Source organism: Sinohyriopsis cumingii, chromosome 9 (assembly GCF_028554795.1).
Source record: "Sinohyriopsis cumingii isolate HCF-2022 chromosome 9, ASM2855479v2, whole genome shotgun sequence".
Classification (NCBI taxonomy): domain Eukaryota; kingdom Metazoa; phylum Mollusca; class Bivalvia; order Unionida; family Unionidae; genus Sinohyriopsis; species Sinohyriopsis cumingii.
In genome coordinates this window covers 62,947,797-62,969,558 of record NC_142969.1, presented here as the reverse complement: position 1 = coordinate 62,969,558, position 21,762 = coordinate 62,947,797, and the positions used below count along the sequence as shown (strand labels likewise).

Genomic DNA, 21,762 nt, shown 5'->3' with positions numbered 1-21,762 from the left:
ATAAATTCCGCCTATTTCATCACAATAATTCATAGTAGCTATACAACTCGGATATGCAGAACTCTAAATCTTGCACAATTCTGGCATTTCCCACCGGTTATAATTCTCTTATAATCAAGATCCGCAAACAAAATTATATTTTCTGAGGAAAAACGTTTTAGGAATATGCCTTCTACTGAAAATAAATTGCATTTTTTCGGGTGTAAAATATTGGCACGTATAATATACTGTGCAACAATAGTGTCAAAATAAAATCTTCAATCCATTGCTTGTAGGCAATAATCACAATCCCTCTAATCCGATCCAACCCACCCCACCCCACCCCGCTCCCGCTACAACACAGTAAATCAATTTTGGATTTCTCAAGGTCTCTAATGCGTCTTTGAATTGTTATGATTACAATTTCGATTTCAGGTTTTGGACCAAGGACCACTGTTTACTTGAGACAAAACCCGCCCAGGTCAGCCCGGATCCCGGGTCATACCCGCCCAGATAGGAACGGCTGCCTCTCTGTGTCATTGGGAAAGACATTAAATTCACACAATCAGTACGAAACCTAGGTGTTACTCTGGACAGTGCTCTCACATTGCACCAACATGTCATGAACATATGCAAGGCTGCATATCTTGAGCTGAGACGTATCAGCTCCATTTGCAAGTATCTTTCAGTTGATGCCACTAAAACACTTGTGTGTTGATTAGTACTTTCAAGACTGGACTATTGTAACTCAATTATGTCTGGTTCATCTCAATATATGCTCCAGAAACTTCGAAAAGTTAAAAACACAGCTGATCGGATCATGCTTAGAGTACCACGATCAGAGCACACCTCCCCGCTGCTCTGTACCCTACACTGGCTATCCATTCGATCCAGAATCAAACACAAAGTTTGTTCTCTGTGCTACGTTTCGCTGTGGGACTCTAGTCCAACATACCTATCCTACCTCACCCATGTGTACACACCAGCAAGATACTGACGCTCCTCTTCTGACAATCGTATACTCATTATTCCCACTATGAAAACAAAGTCATATGGACAGCGTTCTTTTGCATACCAGGGCCCAGCAACGTGGAATGAATTGCCCACTGAACTTAAACACAAAGACACAGTGATCACATTCAAGAGTGCTCTCAAAGCTCACTTATTTCGACTGCAAGAACAAACTTAAAGACCTAATAATGTTTGCTACCTTAATTATTCTCAGCATGTTTTTCTTTTCTTCACATCTAAGGACATTATTGTAAGATGTACGGTGTGTGTCAGTTGAACGAATCTCCCCAAAAAATATCGCTAAACATTCATCGACAGCAAATTTAATTATTTATAAAGTATCATTTGTTAGATGGCAAGTCCTACACTATAACACTGTGGTTTAAAATCATTTTTAGTGACCTTATCATACAGTAAGCAACTTAAAATTTATGTCATATAAGTAGTCATCACGCGGCATACGACGTCGATAAGGAAGCGGTTGACGTCATTTAAATTGTAGTTTTACCACCGTGTTTTCTATTGGCTAAAATCGCATCATGTAACGCAGTAAAATAAAACTTATTAGTTCATTCCACAAGAACGGAACTACTTACGTATACATAAATATGGTGTGAATTTAGCAATTTTTAAACAATTTTTGCAATATAGTTTTATCATTTGTTTCTAGAGATTAGTTATTCTGATTATTCGTAAAATCATAGAGCGTGAAAAGTAATTTCACACTATACATAAACGTTCTTCGCATCGCTATAGCCATCATCATCATCATCATCATCATCATCATCATCATTATTATTATTATTATTATTATTATTATTTCATTTGTTCTTTTCGGTTTCGTCCTTGTTTTATATCATCAAACATTTTTAAGCAATCGATAATAGTCATTACTACAGTAATATAATTAAAAAGCAAACATTTGTTGCCATAAGCTCACCATATTGTTGAACAGTGTAGGAGAGGCATCACTGTTTAATTAAAAACTTAAATGTTAAAGAAATCATACTAGCTAAAGAAACAAACAAACCTGCAAACATATAGAGAGCAACAAAACGCAATGAACATACACGATACATAAGAAAAAGCAAACAAGATTCATTTGAGTTCGAAATAAGAAAACAGAAAAAAATCAATAATTATTATAAAAGGTAATATACATTTCCTTCCCAAATATCAATAAAACCTGACTGCAATTCACTACATTTCCCCAGCTTTATCCTCAAGTTGTGATTTACATTGATCTGTTTATCGTACGTGTAACACTATGTTGACGTCACATTAACCTGCTTATCGTACGTGTAATACTATGTTGACGTCACATTAACCTGCTTATAGTACGTGTAATACTATGTTGACTTCACATTAACATGTTTATCGTACGTGTAATACTATGTTGACTTCACATTAACATGTTTATCGTACGTGTAACACTATGTTGACTTCATATTAACCTGCTTATTGTAGTGTAATACTATGTTGACTTCACATTAACCTGATTATTATACGTGCAACACTATGTTGACTTCACATTAACCTGCTTATCGTACGTGTAACACTATGTTGACTTCATATTAACCTGCTTATTGTAGTGTAACACAATGTTGGCTTCACATTAACCTGATTATTATACGTGCAACACTATGTTGACTTCACATTAACCTGCTTATCGTACGTGTAACACTATGTTGACTTTATATTGACCTACTTATTGTACGTGTAACACTATGTTGACTTCATATTAACATAAGTTTGGCATATGTAACACTATATTGATGGTACAGTACTCTGCTTTTGGTACCTCTAACATTATTTTGATTATTGTCATGGTTAGGGATAGAATAAAGAACTGAAAATTATAGTATTACTTGGAAAGAAGTATACCTGGGAGTCTCTTCTTGAAAAAAAAATATAACGACGAATTCGTAAAATTTGACGAAAAACTCAATTTTATCTCAGAGATAAAACACGATTTTTTTAAAAACCCAGATAATTCAAGATATTGTATCTTTATTTCAGTTCTTGATAACTGATGGATATCTGGTGAAAATGAATTGTTACAAGCTAACCAAAAAGAAAGCAAAATAGAAATCGCATTAAAAGGAATAGAAATTTAGAGGTTTAACGAAGTTGGAGCCTGGGGCCTAGGGCCGTCACTTTGAGAACTCCAAATATTTAACCTTCTGTAGCAAGACTCCTTCTTTGTATATTTTATGGAATACAGCAGATTACCCTGTCTAGAAACTTTTCTACCATATTACTTCTAATGTATATACCATTTTACTTCTAATGCATATACCATATTACTTCTAATGTATATACCATATTGCTTCTAATGTATATACCAGATTACTTCTAATGTATATACCAGATTACTTCTAATGTATATACCAGATTACTTCTAATATATATACCAGATTACTCCAAATGCACACATGAACTGTGCAAGGGAGTATATGGTGTGTGTGTGTGTGTGTGTGTGTGTGTGTGTGTGTGTGTGTAGACAATATTGGACTAATAAAGGAAAGTTATTGGATTCATAAATTAGATTCTTTGTATCAGAATGGCCTTAGTACCAGGACACTATATACAGTTGTATAAAATTTTAATTAAAAAATGATATGTTGGATATCCTTTATAAAAATATAATTGTATGTATAACTGTTTGTCTCTATTTTATTATTTTACTGATTCAGGTTTCATTAGAGGCTAATGTATTTTTTTCGATCCTGTCACATATATATAATTGTTATGTTGATGCATATCATTTATTACGTTACGTCAAAGACGCAATTGCTATTTTAAAATATAAAGACGTCATTCGTTTCTTTCAAAACATTTTGTGCCTGAAGAAGAATGCATTAAATGCGAAACGAGTCGCATATAATTATCTACGTTTGTGTTGTTTTCTTTTCTCTTTTATATTCCAATTCTCTCTCTCTCTCTGTCTCTGTCTGTCTCTCTCTCTCTCTCTTTCTGTCTCTATGTATGTCTGTCTGTCTGTCTGTTATGTCTGATGTCTTTCTCCCTATAAATATCGATGTGTGTATGTGTGTGTGTGTGTGTGTGTTTAGAATGATAAACACACTTTAAATATAAGTTGGTGTCTCATTAGGAAAGATACAGCTGCCTGTACTGAAGAAGACTGTCATACTCTGATAATAATCTTTTTTTCCCCTCATAAATCCACACATAGAATGTCAGACTGATACTGCCTCTCTGTTTATCAAAACTATCCTTAAATCAAGTGCAGGATATTTTGGGATAAGAATGTCTTTTTTACCCCGTATTTCAGCTTCGTGATTAAATGAAACCGATAGTTAATCTAATAATAACCAGAAGACGCTTTTCAACGTCAAATCATTATCTTATGTGGCATGCAAAATAAAGTAGAACTATCCCTCTCTCTCTCTCTCTCTCTCTCTCTCTCTCTTCTAATTGAGTAATATACTTTGAAAAGTGTCTGTCTCACAAAGTGATATTTCGTTTTTATTTTGTATTGTCCAATCGCAAAAAGAACGCAACCACTTTCACATTAATGTACCGTTTGTGTTTTTACCTTGCATTATTTCGTTTTCTTTTCTTTCTGAAAAACATTAGACATTGGCCAAATGACTGACCAAATTATTTGACCAGTGATTGATATAATGATTGGATCAGTGACTGATATAATGATTGGACCAGTGACTGATATAATGATTGGACCAGTGACTCATATAATGATTGGACAAGTGACTCATACAATGATTGGACGATTGGACCAGTGACTGATATAATGATTGGACCAGTGACTGATATAATGATTGGACCAGTGACTCGTACAATGATTGGACCAGCGACTGATATAATGATTGGACTAGTGACTGATATAATGATTGGACCAGTGACTGATATAATGATTGGAACAGTGACTCATACAATGATTGGACAAATGATTGGACCAGTGACCGATATAATGATTGGACCAGTGACTCATATAATGATTGGACCAGTGACAGATATAATTATTGGACCAGTGACTGATATAATGATTGGACCAGTGACTCATATAATGACTGGACCAGTGACTGATATAATGATTGGACCAGTGACTCGTACAATGATTGGACCAGTGACTGACATAATGATTGGAACAGTGACTCATACAATGATTGGACCAGTGACCGATATAATGATTGGACCAGTGACTCATATAATGATTGGACCAGTGACTGATATAATGATTGGACCAGTGACTGATATAATGATTGGACCAGTGACAGATATAATGATTGGACCAGTGGCTGATATAATGATTGGACCAGTGACAGATATAATGATTGGACCAGTGAATGATATAATGATTGGACCAGTGGCTGATATAATGATTGGACCAGTGACTGATATAATGATTGCAACTTATTTAGCCAAAAACTGTAACTGTAAACTGTTCACTGATAGTTTGTTAAATCTTTTGAAGTCATTCAGATCTGAATATGTATATATTACACAGCAAAACTATATGGTTTACACAGTACATCAGGTTCTCGTCCGACCAGCCCCATAATACCCGTTCAGTTGAGATAACGTAACAGCATCTGACGGTTGGATTGGTTAATGGTTCATAAGACTTTCTAGTATCGTTCTTCGTTACGTATAGCTAAGTCTTATATCACAAAAATATATTAATATTTTATAGCATTACTATGGCACTTAGTTAATTCTTTGAACTGTATTTACAATATTATCTCATAACAGTTTTAAAGCACTCTTTGCATTAATAAGTGTTTTTGATGCGATATTTTCCCTTGCCTGATCAGATGGTGTGAGCGTTTTAAAACAACCAGTTAAACAAAGATAACAACACAAAAGAAGAAGGGAGTGGTGTATCGTGCGTGTACTAAATTATTCGTCCAAAGACAATGTGTGTGTGTGTGTGTGTGTGCATGTGTGTGTGTGCATGTGTGTGTGTGTGTGTTTTCAAGCAGATACATCTAATTAGACCCATTTGATAAAAGATTGGGGAGTAGAACAATCATTACGTACTTGGACTTAAATCTTGTATATTTTCTTTAATAGTAAAGTCATTTGCGATCAAGATTATCTTAAAGATTGGCAATATTTAAATGTTATGTTTCGTTTCTCTGTAGTTGCCATTGGTTGGCTGATTGATTAGTTAATGTGTATTTCTATTTATTGGTACATCTTTCTTTCTTCCCCCGCCACTGAACATGGTCATAAACATCGAAGCAGAGACCTACATGAACAGAATTAATGAGTCCTAAATTCAATTTCAAAGTCGCAACAACATGCATTAAATATACCCCTATGACATCCTTTATATTTGCATATCAACCTTTTAATTAATTAAATAATTTAATTATTTAATTAATTAATTTATTTATTTCTTTGTTTATTTATTTATTTCTTTGTTTATTTATTTATTTATTTATTTATTTATGTATTCTTGAACATCCTTGTAATCTCAGTAGAATGACAACAAAATATTGACTACATATGTATGAGGATCAGAGAGGTTTGGGTTGCAAATTATTTGATAACTGTAAAATAGTTTTCTTCTTTTAACTTCTGAAGCAGCTAAAGATGTTAAAAAAGTCTCAATTAATGGATTTTTTTTTAAATTACACTTTTCATTGTTATACTTTCGAATGTGATGTATAATTGACTAACGTGTTGTTGAAAGTGTAGGCTATTTAATGAATACCTTTTTTTTTTGACAATTGTATGTATTTCACTTTGAAATTAATTAATTTTAATTAAGAAAACGATAACATAAGATGCAAGAAAATATCTAAGCAAATTTGCACAGGCATATATGTACATGTATATAGTATATACAGGTATATGATATGTAGAGGTGTATACAGGTTTATGGCATATACAGGCACATGATACTTACGTGTATATGATATCTACATGTATATGAGTACAGGTATATATGTACAAAAATATTGTACTATATATACATCGAACAAATCGTACTAACATTGTCAATGACCACAAAATATGTATACAATAAGGATATTGGTTTGTTACAAATGGTATCTCATAAATATTGATTTGGGAAAGTGCAATGAACAAACTGTACATCAAATAAAGGCAAAACCAAGCAACTAAGTAACCATTTCCCCAACCAAATAAGCAACCTAGCAGTAAACACTCAAAAGAAATCTAAAGTTAAGCAAAAATAAGCAGAACCATAACATTTTAAGAAAAAATTATTCGTGTCCATCTTATGGCGTAAGAATGCGAAAGTCTTGGCAATGAATAAAAATAAAATCAAGCTATTCACTTTCAACGCTAATCTGAGGGGCAAGAAAAATATCTCAAATTCATTTGTTTAGTAGTAGTAGTAATAATAATAATGATTACAACAACAACGACAATAATAATAATAATAATAATAATAATAATAATAATAATAATAATAATAATAATAATAATAATGAATTAACTGTGCTGTTTGTAGTAGTAGCATCTTAAATATCATCATCAATTTTTTATCATCACTTCAAACAACAACATTGTCATGATCATCGGTGTTATCATTATTAGAAGCATCTGGTATACGGTGGTTTTGATGTTGATGATAAAATTATTAAGCAATATATAAAGTTTCGATCTTTTAAGAACCATAACTAATGTTATTGTTTTGTTACTTGATAATGGTCAGGTGGGAAATTTTTGTCTTGATAATGGTCAGGTGGGAAATTTTTGTCTTGATAATGGTCAGGTGGGAAATTTTTGTCTTGAAAATGGTCAGGTGGAAAATTTTTGTCTTGATAATGGTCAGGTGGGAAATTTTTGTCTTGGAAATGGTCAGGTGGGAAATTTTTGTCTTGATAATGGTCAGGTGGGAAATTTTTGTCTTGAAAATGGTCAGGTGGGAAATTTTTGTCTTGATAATGGTCAGGTGGGAAATTTTTGTCTTGAAAATGGTCAGGTGGGAAATTTTTGTCTTGAAAATGGTCAGGGTGGGAAATTTTGTGACTTAAAAATGATCAGGATAGAAATTTTGTGACTTGAAAATGGTCAGAGTGGAAAATTTATTAGACTTCTATGAATGTCTTGTTACGTATCGTCTAACATCAATATTGATGAGCGAGTAGAAAAGTATGTCCTCAACGGACGTGAAAACTTAAAACATCTTGTGTATGTCAGCGCAGAGTGATACGATTTTATTTCTCATATTAATCAAGTAAAACTCCTGGAACTTGTGACAGAACCGATTTACCGCCTTCTGTGGTGATTTCTTGCGCGATGAATGGGTTGTCCCATAAAAGGAACACTCGAAATGTGTGAACTGTTTCGATTATGCCAAGACTATTAGTGGAACTTCAAAAGGTAAAACTTTTGTGTGGTCACTGCCCACAAAAGAACTCTTTTGGCCGAAATCTCATTTTTTATCCAGTGTAAAAACATCAAAGGTACTGTCATTATTCATGGTTTCGACCAATACAATAATAAATCAAAAATGAAAAAGTGTCTAAATGTAGGGCCGCGTATAAAACTTCAACCATATCAGTTGGAACTATCTCTAAACTATCATGTGCTTTAGAAAGGCGAAAATATATGGATTTTAGGACCGGATAATGTGTTTCTAAAATAAACGGGTGGGGAAAATGAATAAAAATATATTTGTCTTTTTCTTGTCAGAAAGCAGTAAATAGCAGTGATATTAATCAGTTTAATCGAGTCCAACAATTGACATTTACCTCTTTTAAACATGTATATTAGAGAGTGGCTAAAAATGCAATTATTTGTTATGTATTGTAAGTGATATAAGAAACTGTACGTCAAACAAATTGAACTTTTAAAATAAAAAGAACAGCAATATATATAAGCTTTTATACACACACACACACACACACACACACACACACACACGCGCGCGCGCGCATACACACAATACAATACTTTCATTCCCTTCTCCTTTTACTGTACCTAAAATGACTATAAATATCCAAGCATTCTTTACAAATTGAAATGAATTGAAATTCTACCTTATTAAAAATTTAATATTTGAGAGAGAATAAATTTAAAATGTTTTAGATCATTTTACGAGTTTTCTGTGAAAAAAATTGTATGAAGTATCTAGGATATAGTTTGGGAACCATCAGCCTTACTTGGAATATTGGAATATGAAAACTGGACTAAAAATAAATTCAATCGAAATGAATGAAAATGTGTTAGAAAAACGTTATGTATATATTTTATCTATTATTATTATTATCATTATTATTATTATTATTATTATTATTATTATTGATATTATTGTTGTTATTATTATTATTATTATTATTATTATTTATATTATTATTGTTGTTGTTGATATTATTTTTAATATTCACTATCGTTGTTAATTATATATTTATTTAATAATTATTTACTATTTTCCAAATAGTAATGTGAATGTATTATTGTCAGAAATATATTTGAAGTTTGTATTGCAAATAGCATAAATTATCTATAGAAAACAAGATTAAATCAATCATGCTAGTGCTAATTTAATAGAACTTTACTATTTTACACTAATTTTATATTGTACAGTAATTTTAAGATTTAATCTGGGGGATGAATTAACGGTCTTGGCGGTTGTTATTTCCTAAATATAAATATAAGGAAAAGAACTTATTGAATCTGTGTGAATAAAAAACTTAAATAAGTAATAAATTTATGTCAGCAACATTTTGCAATTATTGCCCTTCGTAAAAAATAAATTACAAACCTAAGCATCCGTTCCACATTTTAAGGAAAAATATAAAAGAAAGAGTAGGTATAGAATTAAATAGGTTATAAAGATTTTTTATATTAATATGACAGATCCGAAGAACTTATGAGAACAATCTGGTTGTCTTGTAAAAGTAATAAAATAGAAATAAATTCACACACTATGTGCCACACTTCAGACAGTCATCGTATATCTGACACTAAGTTATGCATGCTTCGATCGTTTTTCACACATTTTATAACGTGTTAAACAGTCACTTGAGACGCTATTATTACATAATGAGGGGAAAATATTGCTGGGTATTATTTAAGAATGTCTGAAACTGGTTCTAGATTCTCTCTCTCTCTCTCTCTCTCTCTCTCTCTCTCTCTCTCTCTCTCTCTCTTCTTGTTTGTCGCTGTCTCGGTCTGTCTGTCTGCCCACAGTCAAGTTATAATCTTATTAAAAAACAAGTTACATGGACATAAATAAATAAAGAACTGATCAATAGAAGAAAAGAAAAAAAAAGAAAGAAAGAAAGAAAGAAAGAAAGAAGAAAAAAATAAATAAATAAAGAAAGAAAGAAAGAAAGAAAGAAAGAAAGAAAGCAGGAAAGAAAGAAAATAAATAAACGTCTTATAAATGTAGCATACTTGTGACTTTGAGAGTGCTTTTAAAAATGCCTGTGTTTGGTTAACAGCATTAAACAAAATTTGCTTTATAAGAACAGACTGAGAGACCGAAAAGACAGGAAGATACCGAATAGGTAGGAAAACAAAACTTATTAAATAAATACTAAAAACTGGAATAGGGAAGATACGCAACAAAATGTACAAATATTTCTATGTATCTGATTACATAAAAAAATTTAAAATAAAAAACTTGCATAACAACAATAAAATACGGAGAAGAAATGTCACACACAAAATATAATTAAAATTCGAAACCAAAAGAAATACCAATATCCGATTCTTACCCAACCCTCTTGGGTTTAAACGTTTTCAGAAATTATTGGAAGAACATGTATAATAAAAAAGCATTCGTAGTAAAATCAATACATTACGAGTAAAACACATATATCGCTAGCATTTAAGGAAGTCAACAAATACATGCAATGGAAACATATTTTTAACGGGATTGTCTAAAATGAGACATCTGTAAATTTCGAAAAGTTACATGCATCTGAATGTGTCATTTGTTCGTAGAACGACTGCAAATATCAACTCTTATATCCATATTATTATTATTATTATTATTATTATTATTATTATTATTATTATAACCTGATCACACTATAAATTAAGTGTACTGCCTCAATTATTATCATAGTTTTAGTTCTTTTGTTGTTTTTGTTAACGTTGTAAATTAAGTGTACTGCCTCAATTATTATCATAGTTTTAGTTCTTTTGTTGTTTTTGTTAACGTTGTAGTTATCATTTTCATAATAACTATTTTTACAAATTATAATTTGAGACATAAGTTGTTAGCTCCTTTCTCTTCACCCCCCCCCCCCCCCGCGTCATATGAAAGGCATATTGGTAAAGACAAGAAGACTAACAATGACTATAACAGTTGCACGATATTTTGGAATATTATTTGAATATAAAGTTATTTGGTCACTAAATAAATATTACTTTTCAAAGACAAAATAAATTGAGCTATTGGATCAGCTCATATTATAGACTCTTGTACCCATACTTATCCAGAGTAGATTTTCATAAACTCACATTTGATACAAATCTAATACAACAACGAACGATAAGATAAATATAATTGGTTTCTTTTTCCTTTAAACAGTCTTTATATTATATATACATATACATACGTACATATATACATACATATAATTTTCATGTTTTCTTCAACATTGATGTATGTCTATCTGTCTGTCTTTCCGTATGTATGTATGTATGTATGTATATATGTATGTATGTATGTATGTATGTATGTATGTATGTATGTATGCATGTATGTAGAGAGATAGAGAGTGTGTGTGTGTGTGTCTTGACACGCTGTCTGAAAGAAGCACTCACTAAAGACTTGATATGGCCTTTTCTTCATTCTACATCTCTGGAAACTGACCTTGAAATGTTCCGTTTGGAAACGTCATCCATCTCAATATTGACAGGCAAGAATTACAGCTATATAGGTATTGTTAGTTTTTGCTCAGGCTGAAAATAATTAATTGATTTCCTGATATAGTTGACACTTAAAATGAAGTCAAATTTGATAGTTTTCATGTCATTGATGTTAATTAAATTTGCACAAGAGAAGTCGGGCGAATATTTGATAGCAATGAAGTAATCCGATCTTCGTCTAATGGCGGATCAAATCTCGGTCTCGCGTGGTATTCCTAATACACGCGATTCAGCAGGTCATTAAGTGATTTTGGGGGTGGGGGTGGGTGGGGCGTGAGATTATTTTGCTTGGAAAGGAATTATATTATGGCATATATGATTTACATTAGCATCGTAAAATCGATATCGATGAGGAGGAAATATATTACGAGTTTGTTGTCCTAAAATATGAGAGAATGTCTTTTACTTTTTCTCGGATAATTACTAACTGCCTTGTTTCCTGTTACTGCCAATTTTATTTTGTACTTTAGTTCCATCGTGTATTACTCACTCTGGGAATCAATACAAACTCTTGACCAGAATGTGCTCTAAATAAAATGTATGCATTTTGTGTATAGGCAGTGTTACTTGACTCGCTTCTCGTACACACAATTGCCAACCTAACTATTCACAATTAAATTCGTCTTCTTACCCACTTCAAACTAACAAAACACTTATAAATATACGTACATATACATCTGAACTTGTATCTACATGAGTTCAATAACGCATATGTAATGTACACACACATATTCACGCCTACCTTATGCATGCCTAAGTACCAAACTGTCATGAAGAGATATCGCAACTAAGATTTTAATACCAAATACAAATTATGTTCTTTTATATTCTGTTCTGAATGCACATTTCAAAGTAAATTACTGTAATCATGCATGCGTATATATTATAAGGTCATCTTAAGAAAGCAAGATATAAAGGAACTAGTATGTTCTTACCGATTTTACACGTGCTCAGCCCAGGTTAAAATAGCCTAGGAAACAAATATGAACGCCTCCCCATTTCGATTCGTTTTAACTGCACTAACGCGTGAGCAGTAGTCCCATTCCCTATGTAGGTTGGATTCATGCGACACGACAAAAAAAAAAAAAAAAAAAAACCCACAGGCCCATTGATCATATTCAACCTTAGACGCCAATAGTCTTATTCAAGGGGAAAAAAACGCATCTAGGGAAAGCTGTAACCAATTCAATAATCAAGTTATTTATCAGCACTTACGCAGAGACATACAGCCTCACGAGGAAGGCTGTTTAATTATTGTTGTCAATATCCATAAATAGAGACATACCTACCTATCCACCTACCAACTAGCTGCCTACTTATCTTCGTAAATGACCATTCCGGTGGACTAGTGGTTGCAGCATCCGTCTCTTGAACGGGAGGTCGTGGGTTAGAACCCCAGCCGAGTTATACCAAAGACTTACAAAAATGGTACGAACAGCTGCCTTACTAGGCGCTCAGCATTAAGAGGCTAGTGTTAGAACTTGTCGGCCTGGTGTCAGGATAATGTGACTGGGTGGGACATGTCTGCGGCATGATGCCCCATTACTAGACATCACTATAAATTGCAACACTGCAGACATCGTAGCGATATGACTGAAATATTGTTAAAGCTACGTTAAAAATCCTAATCACACACACATACACGCACACACACACACACACACATGCACACACACACACACACACACACACACACACACACACACACACACACACACACACACACACACCTACGTAGATAACTACCAACCTAACTAGCTACCAGCCCACCAACCTGCCAGAGTAAATAAAAGCATGTCATACACCAAAATAATTTTGTTCTCTGTATACGTGTAAATATAGGGTCATACATCTTGGTCGTCTAATATTCCTTCTTCATACTGAATCGGCCCGGTTGACCGAGTGGTATAAGGCGCTCGGCTTTACAGATCACTGCCATCTCACCTCTGTCTACGTCAGTTCGAGACTCGTAATCGACCAAGGTGGATATGCGAGATAGCCTGTCAGGAGCTTCCTGTTGGTCGGTGGTACTTCTAGAGGTTTTCGGTGATCTTCCTCCACCAGTTATACTGACTGACATGTATAGGTTATGTGCCGAAAAGTAACTTTAAACATGTTAAAGGAAACCCAACAAATCTTAAATACTTATCTTCTCTGATTTTATGGTGTGGTAAACCGTACTCATCACAGTGGGTTACGATAACTACCGTAATGATATAAACTTGTATGTATGTATGTATGTATGTATGTATGTATGTATGTATGTATGTATGTATGTATGTATGTATATATGTACGTATGTAATGAGAAAGAATCGGAAAACCTTTAGAGAGAAAATTTCTTGCAAATGAACGTAAACGTGGATTACAATTTGAAAGGGACAGATGTTAAAACTCTGTAAATGGCACATAAAATAAAAGAGGCAAAAAATAATTTCTTCAATTCACTCATGAATATGAACACAAGGTCGATGATGTTATAAGGCAATACACTAGCAGACATAATATAATAGTGACGTTGCAATCAAAACGCACTGGAGTCGCCGCATTTAGCCTGGTTCCTTAACCCTCGTGTTTGATAGAAATTCAGTGCTAGCATAGAAAAATATGGTATCAGCAAGTGAAAGTTCTTGTGTACTAATCCACAAAGACGACATACCTTGGTGATGATATAGGTGTCAAAACAAAGTTGCTCAACCAGTACAAGCTTAAAGAGTTGTTTGATAAATATCTAGTTATGTTGTAAGTATTCATTGCTTTTCATTTTTGAAGCATTATTAGTCATTAAATCTTAAAGCTCACATGTATTTAGCAATCACTTGTCTAAAATAGCCATCGTTTCAAGTTTCAGTAAACCGAAATATTGGTGGATTTAACCTTTATTAAGCAACTCACTTTTTACAGAGCACGTACATATTGGCCATAATCTATGCTGGGGCACTTCAAAACATTTATCACATCATCCTGTTTATAAAAGCACTTGAGGCTCTGTTTCAATGTACATATTAATTCCAATTCGGTAACGAGATCTTTGTACGTTTGATCCATCTACTCTTATTATTAACCGTCTTTATACAAACTTAAGCAAATGAATGAATAATGTTAAAAACGACCCAAACAACTTTTCTGGGATTTTCTCATGTCGGCTTCTTTGCATCCCGCCGCTTTTATTTCTTTGGGGAGTATTATGTTCTCGAATTTGACAGATTTACGATTCAAACTTCTTCGACGGGAGGCATGATACTTTACAACGGAGCCTCGGTATTTTTATCGACAGATTTTCTCAATTTTATTTTCAAAATTAGGATCATGTGAGTGGAAAGGCAAGGAGAGCACTACGTTAGGATTCTTTTCAGTACCGAAAACATCTGTCTACCTAAATTCTATGAATAAATTTTATATGCTTGCCGCCAATATCTGGGAAAAGAATTCTGTGTAATGTTTTGGCTCTGTCAATATGTATTGAAGGAGCACTTCATTTGACATCGAGATTAAGTTTGGCTGAGACCGACTCTCTGTCTCAATATACTATACTACTATTCGCGTATTAAGACATACTGGTTCCAAAAGTTTTAATAATAATAATAATAATAATAATAATAATAATAATAATAATAATAATAATAATATAATCTTGATACTTGCAAAAATATTATTATAATAACGTATCACATTATTATTATTAGTAGTAGTAGTAGTCGTAGTAATAGTAGTAGTAGTAATTGTAGCAGCAGTTGTCATGATACACTCATCAATCAGTATATGCCCAGCAGCACAGTGGTGATTTAGAACTTATGGTAAAATAAAAATCAACATTCTTATGTTATTAATGACATATCCACACAGTGGCGTCACTTTGAGAGGGGTGCGAGGGTGCGGACCGTAACGGGTGACTCCATCAGAGAGGGTGACACCAAAATGACTGTATACAATTTTTGTACGGTCTGTTACAGAAGAAGGTCCATAGGGATGACACCATGAGTTACCTCACTGGGTGACACCAACCCTAGTGACGCCACTGTCTCCACATACCTGTACCTTTTTTTTTTACCCAAGACTTGCCTCTGGTCGACTTATTTAATTTCTATGCACTGGAGTGTTGCATAAGCAAAATAATTTTCAAGGGAGGTAATAACAGTGATTGGGATGTTCTATAAAAAAGAAGGTGTTTGTGAATGAGAGTTTTCTGTATACAAACATGTTCTATGTATAAATACTACATTTACACACTTAATATCTATATATGGACTGGAACAACAATCGATTGTTCTTGTTTCAGACAAATCTATCAAATTACTTTCTAACATGGTACGTCATCACGTTTCTACATTTTCGGATGTTCTATTACATTCGTTATATTATTGGTGTATTAATTGTGCATTAATTTGTAAAAAAAATTGATCTAAATTGATAGTGGCATTACTATTATTATTATTATTATTATTATTATTATTATTATTATTATTATTGACAGGGTGGAAGAGCATTCAAAAGCGTTTGCCTTTCCCGATTACTGCCATCCCACCTCTGTCCGCGTTGGTTCGAGTCTCGGGCTTGTTGGATATTTTAGTTAGTTTTTCATGCTTGTGTGATTACACGAATACACTTTAATAGTATTGGAAAATTATATTTATTCAATTCATTTGGGTGCTTGCTTTTAACATGTTGCGAAAGATTTCACATATCCATTGACGGGCGGGGGAGACAAGGGCACGATATATACATCCTACATATTTGATCAAGCAAATTTAAAGTATGTATGCAGAAACTCAAAGTTACTTGGACAGCCAATTAAAGTTAATTAGACAGTCAATTAAAGTTAATTAGACAGACAATTAAAGTTACTTAGATATATACCGAATTTCACTAGTATGTGCTTTCAGGTAGTTTATAATTTCAAATAGTCAGTTTTAGTCACTAGTTTACTAACTACTGAAGACATTTACACTCAGTAAACACAAAGAACTGGTTCTTGACAATAATACAATCTTTACGTGTAGCGATGATTATGAACAATTTGTGTAAAGGATCCAGTCAACTTGTGTAAGGTGCAAAACACGTAAATATTAAAATGTATTCAAGGAAATGAAAGATGGGTTGAGGAGATTTACAAAACGTCCAAATAAACAAAATGAAGCATGGAGAAAACGTTAGAATAACATGGGAAATGAATACCGCCCGGGATAAATGTAATGTATTATGTTAATTCATTCGATGGGAAATCATTTACAGTCGAAATCTACAATAAATTAATGTTTGAGGAAGTGAATGACTTAAATTAAAAAAGATATATTTCATGTTAAACCAGTTTGACTGTTTACTTGTGTTACGACTCTATGGTTTTAAACCATCAATTTTTTAAAAATGAAACAAACATTTTTTTTCCTTAAGAAAAACAAAGATAGAATTAAAATAAATAAATACGGTAGTGCGAGTTAAATCCCAAATAACCCTAGAATTTCTAACACTAGTCCTAGTGATTAAGATTCTGAATAAGCTTCAGTGATATTCTAAAACAAATCGAATGCTGAACGTTTTGATGTGTCTGTGATGGTATGAATAGTAATGATGTGACAACTGTCTTTTGTTAATTATAATAATAATATCCAAGAGTGTATTCTTATTTGAATTTCGTTATAACTCCAACTTATTCATGGGGCATTAGCTGATCCACGTTGATTAACGATTTATGAACTTATTCCTGGAGCATTAGCTGATCCACGTTGATTAACGATTTATTAGCTTATTCATGGGACATTAGCTGATCCACGTTGATTAACGATTTATGAACTTATTCATGGGACATTAGCTAATCCACGTTGATTAACGATTTATGAACTTATTCATGGGGCATTAGCTGATCCACGTTGATTAATGATTTATGAACTTATTCCTGGCACATTAGCTGATCCACGTTGATTAACGATTTATGAACTTATTAATGGGACATTAGCTGATCCACGTTGATTAATGACTTATGAACTTATGCCTGGGGCATTAGCTGATCCACGTTGATTAACGATTTATGAACTTATTAATGGGACATTAGCTGATCCACGTTGATTAATGATTTATGAACTTATTCCTGGCACATTAGCTGATCCACGTTGATTAACGATTTATGAACTTATTAATGGGACATTAGCTGATCCACGTTCATGGGGCATTAGCTCATCTTTTATATTAAAGTTTTGAAACAAGGACAACACCGTTTAAGCACTATGCAGACAACACATCGAAGCAGACAACTACATGTATGATAATAAAAACCAAATATTGCTATGTAAGGAAAGGGAAACATCATTTAAAACCATCACCGTGTGTCTGAATGAATGAAATCGTGTACAATAAGTCTAGAACCACGACCACTTAACACGGAAGTATTGAGGTCCTGCTTATAATGAATGAATACCAGTTTCGAATATTTATACTCCATCCAGCTTTCTATATAAATAATATATTAGGTTATGGCAGTCATCGTTTTTATCAGGGATCTAGATTTCGGTCACATAGTATCTTTCACATACAACAACAACTAGACAACATTTAATTTAACAAGGGGATTTCGTTATGATTTGTTCGTGAACGAAAGAGAAGCATTAACAGTTAAAGTGGCAATTAAGTTTGTAGATAGCATTAGATTCATGGGACAATCGTTGGAAAATTTATCAAATATTCGCCAGAATTTCGAAACAGTTTACAAATATGCAGCTAAATGTTTCGAGGAAAGCTATTTACTCACACGATACACTGACAGCTTTGAACGGTTTCTACCCATTACTATTAACTGTAACATATTAAATGAAGCCTATTAGTATGTGCATAAGAAATGGAACTAAAAACACTTGGTAAACTTCACGAATCTAATATAAAAGAAAGACAAACTCGTGGTGTGAGACCTATCTGAATTGTTCGGGAACCTATGCAAGAAGCACATTAAGAATCGATCCCGTTAATACATTTTAGTGCACCAGAACTATCTCGTGATGTGTGTTTGAAGCTTACTGTAGTCGATCTCAGTCTGCTTATATATTACGATATGTTCCTGGTGATTCGGAGTGGAATATAGGGACAAATTAGTGTAATACCTCGTATAGACAAATCAAGAACACTACGCCGATGATAATGGCAAAAAAAAAGAAAGAAAAAAAAAAAAAAAAAAAAAACAGAACGGTGAATATGACGAGACAAACCGAAATCTTTGTTAATGTCCTCTTGTTAATGTCCTCTATACTTGGGCTACGTGTCAATACAAGATTGCCTTCATTATTCCGAAATAAATACGGGTGACTTTGTGGTTCAAATAGAAGCATATATTGTGCATATTACAACCTTCACATATGAACATTTGTAACACATAGGAGAAATGCATGACGAAAATGAAAGGAATAAAAGGCAACAAATAGTGAAGCAGTTGATACTTAAAAATCTTTTACGGTGTATCAGCTGCCTTTCTTGGAAAATAAGAAATGAAAAATAAAAGACAAACGACAAGTATTAGCAATTTTAAAATAGATTTACGGAACTTCTTTCAAACTTCGGCAGCAAATGGTCATGCTAAGTCAAAATGCCATTACTATACCGTTCGAGATACAGTATAATATATAAGTGAAATCGTGAAATATTTATCAGAGTCCGTATACCAGCAAATGTTTGAAGAAAATGCAAGGCTAGTTGATAGAATACATCATGTTTAGTCCCGGCAAACTATATATAATTTATTATTTGATGGCATACCAAGGCTCCAGCTAGAAATATAGATGTAATGTTCTGGACGAAGTATTGTTAAATTCGATGAATGAAGGAGAACAAATCAAAGTAAACAACAAATATAAACAATGAAATGTTTGGACAAGAACGTGTAGAAAAAGCAAGTAAATCTTTTCATGTAATTACAAAGCCAAAGGTTGACTGGACATTGGGACAGTACATGCACAGAAACAGATCAGCATTAAATAATTTATAAAGTTTGTTTCTGTTTATCGTTATGTCTTTAATTATAAAAAAGTCGGAAGACTGAGTATGTTTTGCTCAGTCATTTTATAAAAGCATACATTATATTTAGCGTAAAAGGTTGGTGTTTCGGTACACTGGTAATTTTGTTTTTGGTATATTGCGCAGTTTGTTTCCAGAATGTATGCAAATGTTAGTAGAATCAAGAGAAAACGAGCATCTATAGTCGTTGAAAATTTCAAAACTAACCAAGAGCTTGTGGTCAGAACCAATGCGATTAAACAGTTATAGTCAGCCAATCCTCGTTGGCTTTGTTTTATTTATATGTTATTCAGTTCAGGTTCACACAGGCATGCGCCATCGCGCTGCGCTGAGGAACACGTGAATATTTGAACAATAAATCTAATCAAATATGATTATGCATGCTGTAAGTAAAAACATATGTATAATTCATTAACACCTGTCAGCTGTAAGTAGATTGTGACAAAATGTGTAGGACATATCATAGTTTTCGCATAGAAGGCGAATATTACACTTTTACAACAATTTTCCACTTTTACACTTCTATCAAATTGACAGTCAGTATCACAGGGTATCACATGGTGCTTAAATAAATAAGAAAGTACCAGTTTCTCTAACCAAGTAATTAGTTGGACAGTTTCCCTACGCAAGTGTGTAGTTTGACAGTGTCCCTATCCAAGTGTTTAGTTTGGTAGTTACCCTACCCATGTGTTTAGTTTGGCAGTTTCCCAACCCAAGTGTTTAGTGTGGCTATTTCCTTACCCAAGTCTTTAGTTTGGCAGTTTCCCTACACAAGTCTTTAGTATGGCAGTTTCCCTACCCAAGTGTTTAGTATGGTAGTTTCCCTACCCAAGTGTTTAGTTTGGCAGTTTCCCTACCCAAGTGTTTAGTTTGGCAGTTTCCCTACCCAAGTGTTTAGTTTGACAGTTTCCCTACCCAAGTGTTTAGTGTGGCTGTTTCCCTACCCAAGTGTTTAGTTTGACAGTTTCCCAACCCAAGTGTTTAGTGTGGCTGTTTCCCTACCCAAGTCTTTAGTGTGGCAGTTTCCCTACCCAAGTGTTTAGTATGTCAGTTTCCCTCCCCAAGTGTTTAGTTTGACAGTTTCCCTACCCAAGTGTTTAGTTTGGCAGTTTCCCTACCCAAGTGTTTAATTTGAAAGTTTCCCTACCCAAGTGTTTTGTGTGGCTGTTTCCTTACCCAAGTCTTTAGTTTGGCAGTTTCCCTACCCAAGTCTTTAGTTTGGCAGTTCCCTACACAAGTGTTTAGTTTGACAGTTTCCCTACCCAAGTGTTTAGTTTGGCTGTTTCCCTACCCAAGTGTTTAGTTTGGCTGTGCTTTGACTAGGAACACATTAGACTTTCATCGTTATTCCGTTGTTTTGGCGACCTAGGTTGTACATGTGTGACGTCATTGGTACAAACAAAAGGTGTAACCGAGGTTAATACTCGGTTCAGACGAGGCAATATAATATACATAGGGGTCGTCGTATTGAGCATTGGCTTATGCAAGAAAACAAGATGGTCGAAAAATAGCGGCGTCATTGATTAGAATGTCAAAAGCACATTCCATGATTGCTCGTACCAAGGCAGTTTTCTTACCCAAGTAGGTACGATAGAATTTACCTTGTAGCCGAGCGCAACGAGACTTGATATCTAGAAATTTCCTTACATAAGGCAGTAATTGGCTGAGGAGGTTGAGAAGTCATACTAAACAATTTATGACACTACTTGCCAACTAAACATACTCTATAATACGCCACTCTGTCCGAATATGGCCAGTAACCTTCAGAGACCGAGAGAGGCCAGGGCCACTTCGAGAGTTTAAGCCCCCTAGACCAGTTGCTTCAAATTAAAACCACCCTGAGGGCCGCATAAGGGCATTTTCGATAACCCATGGGTTGCACCACGATTGTTATCTCTATTGACATCTTGTGATACCAATCATGTTGTGG

At 33.7% G+C, this 21,762-nt stretch overlaps 1 long non-coding RNA gene across 4 annotated transcripts in view; it reads right to left on the bottom strand.

Moving 5' to 3' along the window:
• The window catches only part of LOC149791916 (uncharacterized), a 49,137-nt gene that overhangs the window by 11,771 nt on the left and 15,604 nt on the right, over window positions 1-21,762 (bottom strand). Inside the window, exons 1-2 of one of the 4 annotated variants that reach the window (XR_016423440.1) lie at window positions 12,774-13,504; window positions 11,734-11,871 (exon numbers count right to left, since the gene is read on the bottom strand). The exons of 1 other annotated variant lie outside the window; for it this stretch is intronic. This is a non-coding gene — a long non-coding RNA (uncharacterized LOC149791916). Of the gene's footprint in view, window positions 1-11,733; window positions 11,984-12,773; window positions 13,505-21,762 lie in introns of those variants that run through there. 2 more of the 4 variants (XR_016423438.1, XR_016423439.1) reach the window with 2 other exon arrangements.